Genomic DNA, 17,740 nt, shown 5'->3' with positions numbered 1-17,740 from the left:
ATAGACTATGAAAATCACGAAAATCAAAACTCTACTTTCTCCTCCCTTTAAAGCTCACAGAGCAACTACCACAGTGTTGAGCACATGCAGAGTAGGTGGGCAATATTTCTATTAGATTTCTTTAACATATATGAGCTGCAACATAAAGGCAGCTCATATATACTTTTCTGCCCCATGTAAAAACATATTAGTTACTCTTCCTACTGGGAAGATTTATTTTTCATCATCTTTGGCAAAAATTCTAGAATGCTATCTGCCAGGTCCATTGCCCCAATAAATATGCATCCACAAGCAATTATGGAGATAGATAGCTTATGGGGAGGGGGCACTCTTTGGTCAGGTCCCAGTGCTGGCCTGTGGTTAGGGGGAAGGGAAAGTGGGGGGAGGGGTGTGGCCCCATGATTAATCACTGCCCACTCTGCTTAGAGGTATTTATCACAGCCCGCTGTCAGGTAAATCACTGGAAAAACACCTCTTCAGTAATTAATGTGAAGTGACGGATGGACAGCCCCTGGGCCCATTAATCAGGAACATCAGCAGCCTACTGAGATTATGAATGTCAGGATGCATAAACTGCCGGTGGATCAATAGGCCCAGGAATTCATCCAAGGCTCTCATTTCCGAGGCATCTCCGGTACATTAGACTCCCCTGACCCCTCCCCCAATCTGAAATGAAAAGCAAGGCTTCAGAACAAAGAGCAGGAACTGAGGTCTGAAGTGACCACTGCAAGAAAACAGGCAAGGAAGCTGGCCATGGTAGGAAAGGTACCAGAACAGGCAACATGAGCACACAGCTATACCCACAGTCCTGCCTTACAATGGTGTGATGGACTTAACAATTTTTCAACTTTACAACAGTGCAAACACATACGCACCGAGCAGAAACCATACTTTGCATTTTGATCTTTTCTGGGCTAGCACAATGCGGTACAATACTTTCTAGTGATGCCGGGCAGGAGCAGTGAGCCACAGCTCCCAACCAACCACGCCATCACACGGATAAACAACTGGTATACTTGCAACCACCCTGCACCCAAACAACCACTCTGTTTTCCCTTTCGGTACAGTATTCAATAAATTACATGAGATATTCAACACCTTATTATGTTCAACACTTCATTATAAAACAGGCTTTGTGTTAAACGATTTGCCCAACTACAGGCTAATACAAATAGGGACATTTAAATCAGGCCATAGTAAGCTATGATGTTAAGTAACGTATATTAAACATATTTTCAACTTTCGATATTTTCAACTCAGGATGGGTTTATTGGGACATAACCCCATCATAAGTCAAGGAAGATCTGTACCGACCAAGAGGCTCTTAGAAGGCTCAGTGCCCTGGAAAAGCAGGGGAATCAGGAAGACAACAGTTAATATTCAATTACTCAGAACCTGACTATCCATTTTATGGGCAATCCAGCTCCTTGCTTCTAGTCTTTTGCCCATTTTCCTGTCCATATTTTCTTTTCTTTTCTTCATATCAACACCACTAATGCAGAGAGAAGTTAGAGAAAGAAAATTCAATTTCTGCTACCTAATAACCTAGGTACAAATTTCAGCTTAATAGGAAAAAGAATTTGTATGAAATAAAATCATTGAATTATCCTTCAATTTAATTTAGACTTATCCCTCATTACCATGACAAACTGGGAATTGCCAGAAGCACCCAGTGTTTTCGAAAGGTGGTCGTCCTGATTCATTAGCAGTTACAGAGCATTCCACCAATATAAGATACAGGTTAAAGGTTACACTGTGGTGGGATTCCAGCAAAATGAAATCAGGTCTTAACTCTGTTTCTTCTCCAAGTCAAACAAAAAACTCTCCATCAAAAGGACTGTTCAACTTATAAAACAGTATGGAGATGAAAATTACTATTTGCTGGTCATCCCAAGTTTATCAAATTTTGTATGTGAAGTATGGCTGGGCTCTGGCCTCATACTGAACACATTCTAGGCTTTGCACTGACGGGAATGAGACTGCACTTGCTGCCACATCCCGCCAAACCCCAGTGCTGTGCTTTGTGGTCAGACTCAGGCCAGGGCTGCAATTGTTGGTCAGAAAGTGTCTCAGAGTTACGGCTGCCTGTTCCGCTAAATCTCATTTCATCCTACTGATGGATGGATGGACAGATGGCTGCTTGGTGAAAGCAGCATTATCAGGCAGCTTCTATGGAGCCTCCGAATGATGGATAGCCCTCTTTCTACTTTCTCCAAACCACCATCGATCCAAGCCATATTTCAGCGGTCAGAAGCCCAGTAATATTAAGACACACAATCAGGTTAAGTTACTTGCAGTGTAAACCTCTAGAACAGAAATTCTAACACCTCTGCTTTGCTGTCATGAACTGGGCTAAAAATGTTACAGTTTCATTCTTTCTAGCTGCTAACCCAGTGAATTCCAACAGCTCAAAGCCCAAAGGGAACAGCTGGGCTCCATTCCTAAGAGCACTCTGAAAGCTAGTTTGCCTGCCAAATTTTTTACTAGCCAGTTCTGTGTAATGAATTCCGCAGTATTAGTGAGCAGATCTGTGAATATGTGTATCCAGCTGAATGTAAAGCCATTAGAACCATACAAACCATGTAGAGTTTGTCAGTGACATAATCACTAGCCTCGAATGTGTGGAGCTGTGGATATACCAAGCAGACCCTGTCTACCAACACCAAGGATGGTGCTTAAGCCCTGGACAGGTTAAAATTTTGGCTTTTGCTCATAATCTTAAAATTCTCTTTCTATCCCGTCTGCCTTGCTGGCTTCACTCTCTCGTGTAAGTACTAATCCTTGCCTGTTTTCAAGCACACTCCTGTATCCATTGCTCTGTCTCCTTCTAGACACTCATCTGAACTAGTCTATTTGGGCCCCATGCCCCCTTTGTTCCTTCCACATTATCCAGTGCTCTCAGACAGCAACTCAGACTCATATAACTGGACATATAAGTATCAAAGTTATTTCCACTTGTGTGACTGGAAGAAATGGACTCTGACTCCAGCTTTTTGATACAGTTTCCCTCTGTGATATAGATGTCCTCTTTTTTCAAGCTCACTTATCCCCAAATGACTTCTCCTATGAATGCTTCGTTATCAACTATACCCCAAATCAGGTTGGCCTGGCGCCTAGTATGGCCCCTTTCGATTGATTTGTTGCACCCTGAGTCTGCAGTCTAGAGAATTTGTTTTTATTTGTTTGTGGGGTTATAAAAATGTCTCAGCAGAGTGTTGTTCTTCTTGCTCTTATGGTAGCTAACTTTAATACTTTAATATTTATGCCTTAACAGCACCTATGCTTCTGTTCCTTGCCAAAAAAAAAAAAAAAAAAGATAGACTATTTTTTACAAGATACTACTTAATTATAATGCTGTATCAAAAATATCACTGCCCTTCACATAAACATTAAAGAATCTTAACAGAATCTCAGAATTACATTACCAAAAAGGATTGTGTAAGTCAGAATTCAAGATCTTAATTTTCCAAATAAGGAAACTAAGGATCCGAGGTTGTGATGGCCATGGCTAAATAGATATTAAGTGACAAAGAACGGCTGGAATCTAGGTTTTAATTAAAAGTGCTGTGCTTATTCTATTTTTCAGACATTTCATTTTCATTTTTATGATTTCAGAGAGAGTGGGGATAAATAGGGTTGAGTGTCATTTGTGTGTGTGCCCGGTGTATTTTGGGGGAAGGTGACCACAAATTAAAATTTGGTCACCCACACTCTTGCACCTCCCATGAAAACTGCCCACAGGTCATCCGAGAGCCACTCACTATCTTGGAGAACAAAATTAAATGAATCCCTGACAACTATAAACCTCTACTCTTCTCCCTTCTTTATGTACTTGTCCCAGTCCTATCTAGAAGGTTGAAAATAACAAAAGCAGAAAGATATTCAATCCAACTAGAATCAGAAAAGCAAGAAGCTCCATCACTTATTTAAACTAAATGGATAGAAAAGTAATGTGACCTCGTTTGCAAGGATGCTACATTCTTGTCAAATACATAGCACAAGCTGACTGACTGGACTTTACCGTCTGTCTGGTGGCCAAAATGTGTCATTGCTCTATTTCCTGATTGCCAAGCCACTTCCATACATAGCCCAAAAGCTTAGAGCTGAAAAAGACCTTTGAAAATCATGTGGTATCACCTCATTTTAAAGATGAGAATACTGGTGTGCCTGAGTGGCTCAGTCGGTTAAGCATCCAACTCTTGATCTGCTCAGTTCATGATCTCACGGTTCATGCGATCCAGCCCAGTGTCAGGCGCTGTGCCAACAGTTCAGAGCTTGCTTGGGATTCTCTCTCTCCCTGTCTCTCTCTGTCACTCCCCTATTTGCTCTTTGTCTCTCTCAAAATAAATATACATGAAAAGAAATTTTTTGAAGGAAAAGGAAGAAAGGAAGAGGAAGGAAGGAAGGAAGGAAGGAAGGAAGGAAGGAAGGAAGGAAGGAAGACAGAGAGATAAGGAACTGGTTGAGGAATTTATCTGAGACTTACAGTTATTTGAGTAGGAACTGAGACAAGAAACCAGGTCTCCTATCAACTAAAACTAGTAGTTTTATCACCATAGTTGCCTTACCCAGTTTTTCAGTCAGTATAAGTTCTGGATATACCAGCTGGACAAACTTTAATCAGTAAGTTAATTGTGCTGCAAAAATAATCACATAATGCAGACCAAAACCAAATACATTATTCATACCAATGCTCATTTCTATTAGTATAAGATGATGAGAAAGACTTTCCATCCCATTCCCACAAAAATGTGCCTCTTACACTGGGCAAGATCTCTATTACAACTATTCTTAACACCAGACACACATTTCTCTTACCAATTTTGAAAAAGGCACTTCCTCAGAAAAGATGGCTTAAGTGAATAATAAGAAATGACAATACTTTGAACTCTTATTTTATTCCTGTAAACTCCCTAAGTTCATAGGTTGTTTTATTTGCATTAACCAAATACATTTTAAAATAATTGTTTATATTCATTTGCAAAGCTCTCTTAAGTCAACATAATAACGATCCTTTCCTTTCATGAAAAAAGTCTTTTTACAGAGCTTCTATTTGGTTAAGATCTATTAAGCCATGTCTAAGAGAACAATGACATATTCTTCACAATCTGCTGCTATGAACCGTATCTAATTATGTTTTCTGTTGCATGAAAGTTTAGGCCCTACAAGCAAAACCGAAGCAGTGGTAGAGTAGTACCAGAAGTAGTAGCAGAGGAAGAAAAACCCAGCTACCACTTAATGAGTGTTTGCCATGTGACAAGGACTATGCTAAATGTTTCATTTATATATATGTGTGTGTATGAAAGATCTCACTTGATTCCAACTATAATACTATGAAGTAGTTATTATTATCCCAATTTTACAGATGAGAAATCTGAAGCTTAAGTAACTTAAGATCACACAGTTTTGAGTGTCAGTTAAGACTTCAAAGTCCCTGCATTTAACTGCTACAATTCACTGCTTGACATTCAGCAGGATGGTGTCTCACAATAATGTATTAATTTCATAAATATTCACAATTTGCTTAGAATGTATAAATACAAAGCAACCAGAGTTCAAAGACCGCTGCAGTAAAACAGTAAAACCAACAAGGGTAAGAATGAAAGAACTTTAATGCTTTCATGGCATGCCTATTTCCAATAACCTTCCAGACTTAAAAGTGCTGACAATAATAATTCACTATAGTCTCTGAAACTTCCTCATTCACCTTGCCTCACCCTCAAAACCATATGGTGAAGAACCTCACCAGGTGTCAGGAGAGAAACTCCCTCTCTTCTATTCCCCATAAGAATAATCGCTATACGTCTTCCTACCAACTCCCCCAACCATTTGAAAACATTATCCTTCTCTACATACTTCCCTTTCTCCAGAGACACATGTGAACATGGGAATAGCAACCAGTGAAACTGGTAACACAATTCTCAGACTGGAGGAAGCTTCAAAGCAGAATGTAGAGTGCACTTCAAATTTGAGTTTCCAAACAGAAGAAACTGGTACATCAAATCCCTGTAGAAGATGGTATTTTCAGATGTCATCTTAAACAGAATATAAGAGTTACAGTATTTTAGTATTAGTCTTTAGTATAAATCTGGAGATTTACAGCCTCTGCATCTCTGCATGCAATTGGACGAGAATATGGTTTGCATAAATGAAGAAACATTCCATGAGAAATCTGAGTATTAAGACAATGAAAGATATAGGATGCATGATTCCAGCAGGATCCTGGGGGTGCCAAAATACATAAACAAATTATGGCATGAAAAGGTTTTTCTCACAACTAAACACAATTCATGTCCTCAAGTTATTTTACACTCCAGTGACTATAGTCACCATGCATCAGCACCAACTGATTTCACGCTTTATAGGCTGGGAAACAGTCCGTAGCTTAGCCTCTTTCACACTCCACTAACATGGTATCCCGGTAGTTCACCTACTTAACTATTCCCAGTTTAATGTTAGTGCACCTATTACTGACCAACTCAAAAGGCAGTAATATAGACCAAAGTTGTAATATAACTGAACACAACAGCAATATAACATGTAATTGAAAGGTGGAGAGAAAGCTCTGCTTCTTATTCCACATATATACCTGGTGGCAGGGGGGAGAGAGAAGGAAAAACTCCCTCCTAAAACGTATGTCCCTTACCAGACATCTGGAGGTTGGTCTGTTATTTCTAGACTTATTAGAAATTAGTTCCTCTACTGATCTATCTGGATTTCATCCCTAACATCCTACAGTTGACAACAGAGTTGAAATTGACAACAATTTGAGGGCTGTACCTCAAACATGACATGCATTAACCTTGATCTTTCTTTCCCTTTAGGATTCACAGACTAAAGCTAATAAACCACACAGTAAATTTTCAAAGTAGAAGCAACCAGACTTAATCTGTGCTGAGTGTTATACATGTTATCTCATTTTTTAAATTATTTATTTATTTTAAGAGAGCAAGAGAGAAGAGCAGGGGAAGGGCAGAGAGACAGGGAAAGACAAAGAATCCCAAGCAGGCTCCACACTGTCAATGCAAAGCCCGATGTGGGGCTCGATCTGAGCCGAAATCAAGAGTCAGACGCTTAACCAACTGAGCCACCTAGGTGCCTCTATATTATCTCATTTGATCCCAACTACAAACTAAGAGGTAGCTAGGTATCTTAATTTTGCAGATGAGAAATCTGAAACTTAAATTACTTAAAATCACACAGCTTCCAAGCGTTGGTTAGGATTCCAAAGTCCCTGAACTAGTGTACTAGACTAGAATATAGGCCTCCTAAAAAATGGGGTAAAACAGACAGCAGAGAAAAGCTTAAAAAAACAAAAAAAAGTGCAATAGCAATAGGAGAACAATTGTAAAGGAGGTAGAATCCCTATGTTAGAGATATAGTTACAAATCTGTGTCTCTCTCCCCCTCCTTGAAGCTATGCTAGCAAGCGTGAAGGCCAAATGTGGCTGGTGAGAAACTGAGAAACTAAAGCAAGTTACACTTCAAAGTAGGCAAAGAAAACATTAGATAATTAACAAATAAGAGCTTCTCTTATATGCAGATTGAAAGCTTACTAATTAGAGATTCAAGAATAAATACTGTAATTAACTTAGAATATAATCTCTTCAGAGCAATGTTCCTTTAAAAATCAGGAAGCCTGTAGAGAGCACTACAGAAGGCTTTTCCAAGAAGTACGATGTACTGAACAAACATGACTCAGGTACTAAAACTGCAATTCTAATCTATTTTTCTTATGATACAAAAAGAAAGATAAATGTTAAAGACTAGTAAAAGCTAACAATAGGTAATGGCATTTTCTTGGAGTCAAATATTTTTTAAGTGCAGATACTATACTGATACAGATACTATGTTGGGAGAGTACAGATTATAAAGACTACAATAATATAACATGGTTTGAACCACATGAATAGTGTAGCCTCCCCTTTAAGTTGTCCCCATCTAATTGGGAAGATAAAATATTTTTTTTCAAATTATCATTTTAGGGGCACCTGGGTGACTCAGTCAGTTAAGCATCTGACTCTTGGTTTCAGCTCGGGCCATGCATGATCTCACAGTGGTGAGACTGAGCCCCCATCAGACCCTGTGCTGGGCATGGAGCCTGCCTAAGATTCTCTCTCTCCCTCTTCCTTTTCTCCTTCCCTGCTCACACACGAGCACACACTCTCAAAAAAAAAAAAAAAAAATGTTTTAAAATAATATTTGATAGCTAAGTAAAGAGAAAAGCAGTAAATGATAAAAACCCAGAGAGATATCAGTAAGGGCCTAGAATGGTCGAAGAGGTAATAAAATAGGTGGAACTGGAGTTAGGCCTTTATAAGCTGGTATAGAGAAAGAGAACTGAAGGGAGACATTGCAAGAAGATTGAACAATATGAAGACGCAGTAAGTCAGAAAGTGATATTTTGGAGACACTTACAGAAACTAGTCTATCTAGAGCCAAAGGCTGAACCATAGTGAACCATAACTCGCCCCACATTAAAGTCTATTCCACAACCCAGAAATATTCAGAAACCCATGTACTGATGTCTGATGAAGACTGCCATGGCTGGCCAAGTGGTTCTAAACAACACTAGTTGATGGTATGCGTACGTAAGATCTAATATATAAATAAATAACAGGATATATATTCGTCTGAGATAAAGGCCCAGTCATTTGGGGATCTCGATATGGTAACTGGCCTTCCTACCATTACAATAATTCCTGGAAAAGATAAGCCCCATCCCTATCACCCTGACTTTTATAGTCTCATTTCCTGGTAGGAAGTGATATTTCTAGTCTCTTCAAAATTTTTAAATCTATCCAATCCACACTCTCATCAACAGAACATGCAGCCTTACAGTTTTTTTTTTAATTTTTTTTAACGTTTATTTATTATTGAGAGACAGAGAGACACAGAGCGTGAGCAGGGGAGGGGTAGAGAGAGAGGGAGACACACAATCCGAAGCAGGTTCCAGGCTCTGAGCTGCCAGCACAGAGCCCAACGCTGGGCTCGAACTCACAGGCTGTGAGATCATGACCTGAGCCAAAGTCAGTCACCCAACTGAGCCACCCAGACGCCCCATAGCCTTACAGTTTTGATGACAGAATGAAACACTGACACCTTGAAAGGAAAAGTGAAATACACAATTTTCTACTCCACCAAACCCCTCCGCCTCACACACAACCTCTGGCTGTTCATTACACAATCGTTTCAGTAGTACCAACAAGAATAGCTTCCATTCCAACTGCCCACAGAACCAGAGTTGCCCTGCTCTTCTCTCATTTCTTCCCCTCCCACCTCCTCTGTAACTTACGCACAACCACCTCACTCTGCTGGCCGTCTTCCCCAACTGCTGCCCAACGATTCACAGGCCCTCACAGATTGTCAGCACTGCGTTCAGGGACTTGAGAAGTACTCTTGTGGGACAGCGCAGTGTGTTAGTACACCATTTTCCCGGACACAATGTCACTCTTTATAGCCAGTTGCAAATTAGTTTCTTCTTAAAAAAAATAATACTCCTAATAAGACAGGTACAAGGAGATTTTAAATAACCAAGATTAAAACTCATTTTGGTTTGCTCTAAGATTGGGGCCATTTCAGACTCATGCACAATGAAATCTCATGCCTCTACTCATAGCAGCCATATACCCCCTCTAGGAATATCAGAAGTACGCTTTCTGATGCTAACAAAAGCAAAGACACCACCAAAAAAGATATCGAAGGAGAATCTTCTTTCCCCTTTTTTCTGCAGCTATAGTCCTCATCCTTAGATTCCATTTGAGAATACTTTACGCTCTGAACGTCAATATTTACTTCTCATTATTTTTGTGTAAAACCATTTAAAAGAAAATTCTTCAAGTCACCAGTATCATTTCATTATAGTTTCCAATTTTTTGCCACATGCTTCAGCAGCACCCAAGTACAATTATCTTCTAACATTTGCTATGACTGACCCTCTTATTGCCACTAAAGCCTTCACCCTACGTATCAGCCACCCAGTTAACACTGGCAAAACATTAGAAACAAGCTGGAACAGACTGAAAAGACCGTAAGAGGATGTGACTAAGAAAGTCTTACATAACAGTGGTTATATCAACTTACTAAGTCTTCTTGGAAAAAAATTTAATTGAAAAAGAACACCTATAGAGTAATATGAAATAATTAAAATCAGTTTCACTAGCTATCTCATTATTTTTCATTTCTAATTTCTTTCATAGCATTACTCACTCTGCTTCTTTATGCTTTACTGAATATATAATCTTCCTGAGTCAGTTCTTCACACCTCTATAATAACATAGCTTCTTCACTGCTTCATATATGAACGAGAGGGAAGTTCTAGAGCTTGAAAGGATGTCAATTCTCTGTTCCTACAGTGGAAGAGACTAAACAAAGCAAAACCAGTATCCCAGCTTTGAGAACTAATTCTAATATTTAACCAGCCCCTGTTCTCTCTACAGCAAACACCAAAATTAAGAACAGTGAATACAAGAAAATCTTTAAGAGACCCTCAGTCCTTCAGGAAACTGCCACTCTCAAACTTGTTTTAAATGAGTTACAATTCAAATGACACTAAAAGAAACAAAATATAAGCAAATAAATATTTAGGGTAAATAAACAATAGTTCTATAAAATACGCACAAGTATAGTCAACTGACTTACCAAATAAATGACATTTATTTTTTGAATAATAAAACTCTAGAACATGCAGACAGATTTTATCTGAAGGCAAATGGTACAAAAGTTTCCTTTTGATAAACAGCAGTCTCACCTGGAAAATAATAAAAGTTATTTTTATAAAAATATATAATTACTTCTTTGACACTAGTCTATGCTCTTAACTTTCATTATCTCATTTCGCAAATGCTAAGAGTTTAACACATTTACCTACCATAGAATGTGCAATGAAAATAAACACAAACAGATGAAAATACTTTTTAGTAGCTCATCAACCAAACAGAATAAGAAAATGTCATCTTTTCTCATTCTCAGTCCTGTGAGAACTAGTCTGAGGGGGCAGAAATGCCTATCAATTGCCTTCAAAAAAAAGAGAAAGTGGGGCACCTGGGTGGCTTAGTCGGTTAAGCGTCCAACTGCAGCTCAGGTCATGACCTCACGGTCCATGGCTCAAGCCCCACATCGGGCTCTGTGCTGACAGCTCAGAGCCTGGAGCCTGCTTCAGATTCTGTGTCTCCCTCTCTCTCTCTGCCCCTCTCCTGCTCAGGCTATGTCTCTCTCTCAAAAATGAATAAATGTTTAAAAAAAATTTTTTTTTAAAGAAAAAAACCAAAATAATACAAATGATGAAAACCACAAAAAGATGCTCAACTTCTAGTCATAACTACAGTTCTAACTTACAGGATGGCATATGGTGGATGCTCAATAAGAATATGCCAGATGGCTGGATGGATGGATAAAAAAATAAACCTCATCAGCTAGCAAAGAAAAAATAAATCATATCAGTTACCAAAGAAATGCAAAATAAATATATAAATACACAGTACTTTTGTTTGCCCATCAAACTGACAGACTTAAAGAGCAATAAGGTCCTATTTTGGTAAATGTAGACAGAAGAATTCACACATTGTTGATAGAGGTATACCTTTTAATAACGTATAAAGCATTTTAACAGTATTTCAGAATCTTTTACATATCAAAGGGGCTTAGGACCAGGCAATTCTTCAAATACTTTATCATAAGGTAATAACTGACCTCTACCATAATACTTCTCCCAAAACTATTTATAATAGTGAAAAATTATAAACAACTTTAACGTCCACCTATATGGGTAAGGTTAAATAAATTATGGTATATCTAAGCTATACAAAAATAGTCATTAGAAAGAATAATGTAGCTCTATAAAAACTGATACAAAGATCTACAAATATATTGAGTTTTTTAAAAATGGAAAATTTAACAAGTGTAGGAAACCAATATAAAAACTTTGAAACATTCCTGAGTAGATGTGAACAAATGGAAAGCTTGTTTCCTTGTTCTCAGATAAAAAAAAAAACTCAACATTACTCAACATCATAAAGACATCAGTTCTCCCTCAAGTAATTTATGAATTTAACGTAATCCCAATAAAAATCCCATTTTGAACATACTTTCTTCTAGAGATAGACAGCTGACACTAAAGTTCAACAGAAAAATAAAGATGTAACATGACACATTAAAAATGTTAAAAGCTATCCCTTGATATACTACAAAGCCTCTATAATTAAAACAGCGTGATAATGGTACAGGAATAGACAGATCAGTGCAAAAGAGTAGAAAGTCCAGAAATAAACTCAATGGAAACTTAATGTATGCTAAACATGACATCTCAAAACACTGGGGCAAAACTGTACTTTTTAAAGAAAAAATATACTGGGATGACTAATTAGCATTTGGAAGATTATTAAATTTGTATAATATTCACTAAAAAAAAAACTCTAAACGAAGCAGGGATCCAAATGTAACAACTAAAACGTGTAAATTCTTCTCTACCTTGGGGAAAGAGAAAGGTATTCCAATTACAACCCAAAATTCAGATGCAACAAAAGACTGAAAAATTGAACTAGATAAATGCCTAAAAACAGACACACACATGCACGCACACACACACACACATAACCAAAAAACAACTGACAAACTGGGAGAAAATACCTGTAACATATAGAACTTAAAATAGCTAGCATCCCTAAAAAAAAAGAACTCAGAAAAATTGAGGGAGAAAAAAATCGAATAGAGAAATAAATAAAAAGATACAAAACAATTAACAAACACAAAAAAGATATTTAAATGACCTTTATACATATGAACAGATGTTCAACCTCACTACTAACAAAAGAAATAAACATTAAAACTATATGGAGATACCACTTCTTACCTTTAAGGTTAGCAAAAATTAAGAAGTATAACAACACTCTGATGGTTATGGGAAAACAAACACTCTCACATACTGCTGGTGAGAATTCAAATTTATACAACCCCCACAGAAGGGGACACAGCAATATTTAAGAAATTTACACGTGCTTCTAAACTTTTGACCCAAACATACCATTTTAGGAATTCACCCAAAGATATATTTCCAACATACAAAAATATATATGACCAGGTTAGCCACTGTAGCACTGTTTGTAAATGCAAAATATTGGAAACATCATAAAAGAATGGTTAACATCCTCACAACACAGTAGTGATACACAACTGTCAGAGGGAGGAAAAGACAGACGGAGAGAGGGTGAGTCTATAAATTGATATGGAATGGGTTCCAAAATATGTTGTGTTAAATGAAAAAACCAAGCACAAAAGTTTTCTATAGTATATATCTTCTGTGTAAAAAAGAAGAAATCAGAAAATATACATGTATCTCATCATTCCTGGAGGGAAAACACACAGTAAGGATAATTCAGAAAATGATGAAACTGGTTATCTACAGAGTGGGGTAGAAACCGGTGGAAAGGGGGGAGGGGGGAAAGGGGGGGGGGACACTGCTCTGAGTATACATTTTTTTGTACAATTCTTACTTTTGGAACCATGTTAACGTTTCACATATTCCAAAATAAGGAAGATCAGTTAGGATGGGGAGAAAAACTCAGAATGAAAATAAACTCAGAACTGTATTTCAGGGGCGCCTGGGTGGCTCAGTCGGTTAAGCGTCTGACTTCGGCTCAGGTCATGATCTCACGTTTCGTGAGTTCAAGCCCCACATTGGGCTCTGTGCTAACAGCTCAGAGCCTGGAGCCTGCTTCAGATTCTGTGTCTCCCTCGCTCTCTGCCCCTCCCCCACTCATGCTCTGTCTCTGTCTCTCAAAAATAAATAAAGATTAAAAAATTAAAAAAAAACCTGAACTGTATTTCAAATGACTAACATAACCATGTGAGGATGGGAAGAATGCTAGGGAGAGAAAACAAATCCAAGTAACTTTTAAACATGGTTTTTAGATCAGCACTGTCCAACAGAAACATGATGAGAATCACATATGTAATTTAGTATTTCTGATAGCCACATTTCAATAAAATAGGTGGAATTAACTTTATTAATATATCTTATCCAATATATCTAAAATATTTCAGCATATAATCAACATAAAAATATTACTAAAATACTAATAAGATCTTTTACCTTCCTTAGTTTATACTAAATTTACAAAATCCAGTGTATACTTTACACTTACAAAACAATTCATGTGTAGTGGCTACCCTATTGGACACTGGAGATTTAGAGTATATACCTTTAGGCTAAAGAAAAACCTATCAACAAATACTGAACTCTGCTCAGGTGTCTTTTAAATAGTGGTATGAGTTAGCAATTCTTAAGTTTATTCTAAGATTGAGCCAATAAGTAAAAATATGAATAACAGGGCTAGATTTTTCCCTGTTGGAAGAGGGAGTTCTAAATACAGAATAAAGGAAGGACAGAATAAACCCTGTAGTACTGGGTTGGAATCAGAGGTTATCAGTATAAACTCACTGCTTTCAGTAGACAGATGAAGATGTACTGAGTGTGTGTGGACAGACACACACTTACACCACAACACAACTGCTTCCACGTGCCTGCTGAGAGGGCCTAGAGCAATGAGGGCATCTAGGGTCCAGATCACGGCTTTTAAAACTATTCTCTACCAAAAGCAACCAGAGCTCCTTAAAGAAATAACTCATTCCAGGGCTCAGGCTGGGAAAGTGCAAGATGAGCCTACATTTTGTTGCAGTAAAAAGTGAGGCAGTGCTCAAAGAATGAGTAGGGTAAGCCCAAGGGAGATAGGAATCGGCTTGAAGGGACAGCAAGGCCAAAAGGGGAACAGCATCAAAATAAATAATTATGAAATAAAGTATTATTATAAATAAGTGTAGAAGAAATGGTAGATTTACATATTCTATATGTTGAATTTCTAAATCTACTATTTTGGAACCATCATGAAAATGATTCAGGCAGAAATCACCAATCAATACTAAAATTGGTGAGTAAAAGTTCAAGAAGTGGGGTGCCTGGGTGGCTCAGTCGGTTGAGCGTCCGACTTTGGCTCAAGTCATGATCTCGCAGTCCGTGAGTTCAAGCCCCGTATCAGGCTCTGGGCCAACAGCTCAGAACCTGGAGCCTGCTTCTGATTCTGTGTCTCCCTCTCTCTCTGCCCCTCCCCCACTCATGCTCTCACTCACTCTCAAAAATAAATAAATGTTAAAAAAAAATTTTTTTTAAAAGTTCAAGAAGTAACATCTATAAACTCTCAAAGTGCTTTCTCAAAGGTATTTGAAAATTAGAAACAAAATGTGAATACTTAACCCCACTGAACTATATACCTAAAAATGGCTAACCTGGTAAATTTTATATTATGTATATTTTACCAACAAAACTACAAAAGGAAAAATAGTAACTACACGGGAAAACCTGGCAGACAGTACCATTTAAAACACTTAAAAAAAAATCTTTTTTTTTAAAGGTATAAATCAGCAAGGATGGATTTTTAATGAAGTGATCTAAGATCACATTACCAGTAATTCAACATCCTACACCACCTGACATGATGTCCTGAGAAGCATAACATTATTTCTACAGTACTCCTGCCAAAAATGGATAGTCTGAATCCAATCATGAGAAAACATCAGATAAACCCAAATTAGGGGCATTCTACAAAATAACTGGCCTGCACTCTTCAAAAATGTCAATGTCATGAAAAAAAATACAGACTGAGGAAATGCTCCAGATTAAAGGAAACTAAAGAGATACGACAACTGAATGCACTCCATGATCCAGAATTTTCTTTTGCCATGAAAGCACATTATTGGGACAAGGGCTGAAATTTGAACAAGCCTGCAGATTACACAATAATATTAAATCAATGTTAATTTCCTGATCTTCACAACTATACTTTGGTTACATAAAAGAATAACCTTATTTTTAGAAAATGCACTCTCAAATATTTAGGTATACAGGGAAATAGGTCAGCACCTTACTGTCAAACAGTTCAAGAAATATTTAGACAGTATGTATATGAAAAGAGAGAGAGAAAGAGAGAGAGAGGGAGGGAGGGAGAAGGAGGATAAATAAGAGGAGGGGAGGAAAAGTAGGAAAAAAAGAGGAGAAAGGGAGGAAGGGAAAGGGAGAGAAAAAGGAAAAGTAGTAAAGTGTTAATGTTTGAGATATCTGAGTAAATTTTTTGTAGATTCTTGTAAGTTTTCTGCAGTCTGAAATAATGTCAACATAAATTAAATGCCCCTCAAAAAAGAAAAAGATGTTAGCACAGTACCTGGCACATAACCTGCAGTCAAATGAATAGCAGCTGTTAGATGTTAGTATGGACTCTAGATTCTACACAAAAAATTCTCTTGACGTAACAGATATACACATTTATGGTGGGAAAAAATGGGGAGAGAAGCAAAATAATACATATAATATGTTCCATTTAAACATCCTCACACAAATACACGTAAATGCACGGGAAAGACTAGAAAATATACACTAAATGGTTAATAGTGGTTACCACTGGGTTGAGGAATCAAAGTGATTCTTATTTTCTTCCTCATACTTACCAGTATTTGCTAGCTTTCTTATAATGAAGATGAATCATTTTTATGTTTTTTTCTAAAAATTACTTATAGAAATTAAAAGGATAGCCTGCAATCAAGGAAGGCATAGCATTCTTCATTTTCTATAACAATACCCTCTTTGCAGACCCATATTTAATTATTGTTTTTGAGCACCATATTGTTACTTGCCTTTCATTTATTAAAATTATAATGATCATGTAGTATCATTCTGATAGGGAAAAATTATGTTACAAGATGGCCGGACAGGACTGATAGGGGAATTCCAGTCCCTGCCCGAAGACTCCCCTTCCGAGTTCTTCCTCCTACCCCACTTGCAGCGTGCACCAAATTATTACTAATGTGGAAGTAACAGACTATAAATTGTCCCCCATTCTTGCGCTCGGGTCTCAGACCTCTGGAGAATGATCTCCTCTGAGCCTGCCTGTGTGAAATAAACCTCTTGCCTTCCAAGATCTCTGAGCGCCGCTTGGTTCTTCCATTGGGTGATCCAGACCAGTTTCTCTAACATTTGGTTCCCTGACGGGGAAACCCAACTGCACTGGCCCATTGTTGCCACCGGGTGGGGAAAATGAAGAGGCGGTGAGTAATCTCAATGGAGAAGGCGCGCCCTGCCTGATATTCGGCACTCTCCTGCTTGGTCACCTCAGGCCAGCCCCGCTCCGCTGTTCCCACCAGACTCGAGGAGACTTGGTAGGTGAGGATCTGGACCCAACGTCAGACACCTGTAAGGCCTGGGGCCCCTGACCCAGTCAGACCCACCCATCAGGTTGGAAGGGGAGCCTGATCACCTCCCAGAGACCTTTCAGAGGTTTCACAGGTAGGGATTCCCAGGGAGGGAACGTATTAACCTCTGGTCTGAGTGTGTGAGTGAATGTGCAGCCCAATCTGGTCCTTCAGTTAGGACTTAATCTGTGGCTCCACGGGCAGGCACCCTTAAGGTCCCCAAAAGCCCACGGAGTCTGAGTGGGTCCGTCAGATTCCGTAGTGAACACCATACAGTCTATGGCGGCATCAGAATAGTTTCCGAGTGTAAGTCACAAAGCTGAGACCACTATGGCTAAGTGTCACCTAAGTTCCTTTGGGACATGGACAGACGGGCATCTGACTGGTCTCCTCATTTCAGGGGGCATCCCTATCCCTCTGTCTGTCTTTGTGACTCCGTCTCATGGGAACATTATGAGGTCGGGACAGAGCACACCCACAGTTCTTGAGACTATGATCAAGAACTT

General features: G+C 38.4%; 1 protein-coding gene across 4 annotated transcripts in view; it reads right to left on the bottom strand.

Annotated features, from left to right (window-relative positions):
- Positions 1-17,740, bottom strand: part of R3HCC1L (R3H domain and coiled-coil containing 1 like) — a 94,903-nt gene that overhangs the window by 59,059 nt on the left and 18,104 nt on the right. The window contains exon 1 of one of the 4 annotated variants that reach the window (XM_043597193.1): positions 10,641-10,750. The exons of the other annotated variants lie outside the window; for them this stretch is intronic. The gene's annotated coding sequence lies outside the window, so the exon portion shown is untranslated. Of the gene's footprint in view, positions 1-10,640; positions 10,751-17,740 lie in introns of those variants that run through there. 4 annotated transcript variants of the gene reach the window in all.

Source organism: Prionailurus bengalensis, chromosome D2 (genome assembly GCF_016509475.1).
Source record: "Prionailurus bengalensis isolate Pbe53 chromosome D2, Fcat_Pben_1.1_paternal_pri, whole genome shotgun sequence".
Lineage (NCBI taxonomy): Eukaryota > Metazoa > Chordata > Mammalia > Carnivora > Felidae > Prionailurus > Prionailurus bengalensis.
This window is presented reverse-complemented; position numbering and strand designations above follow the sequence as displayed.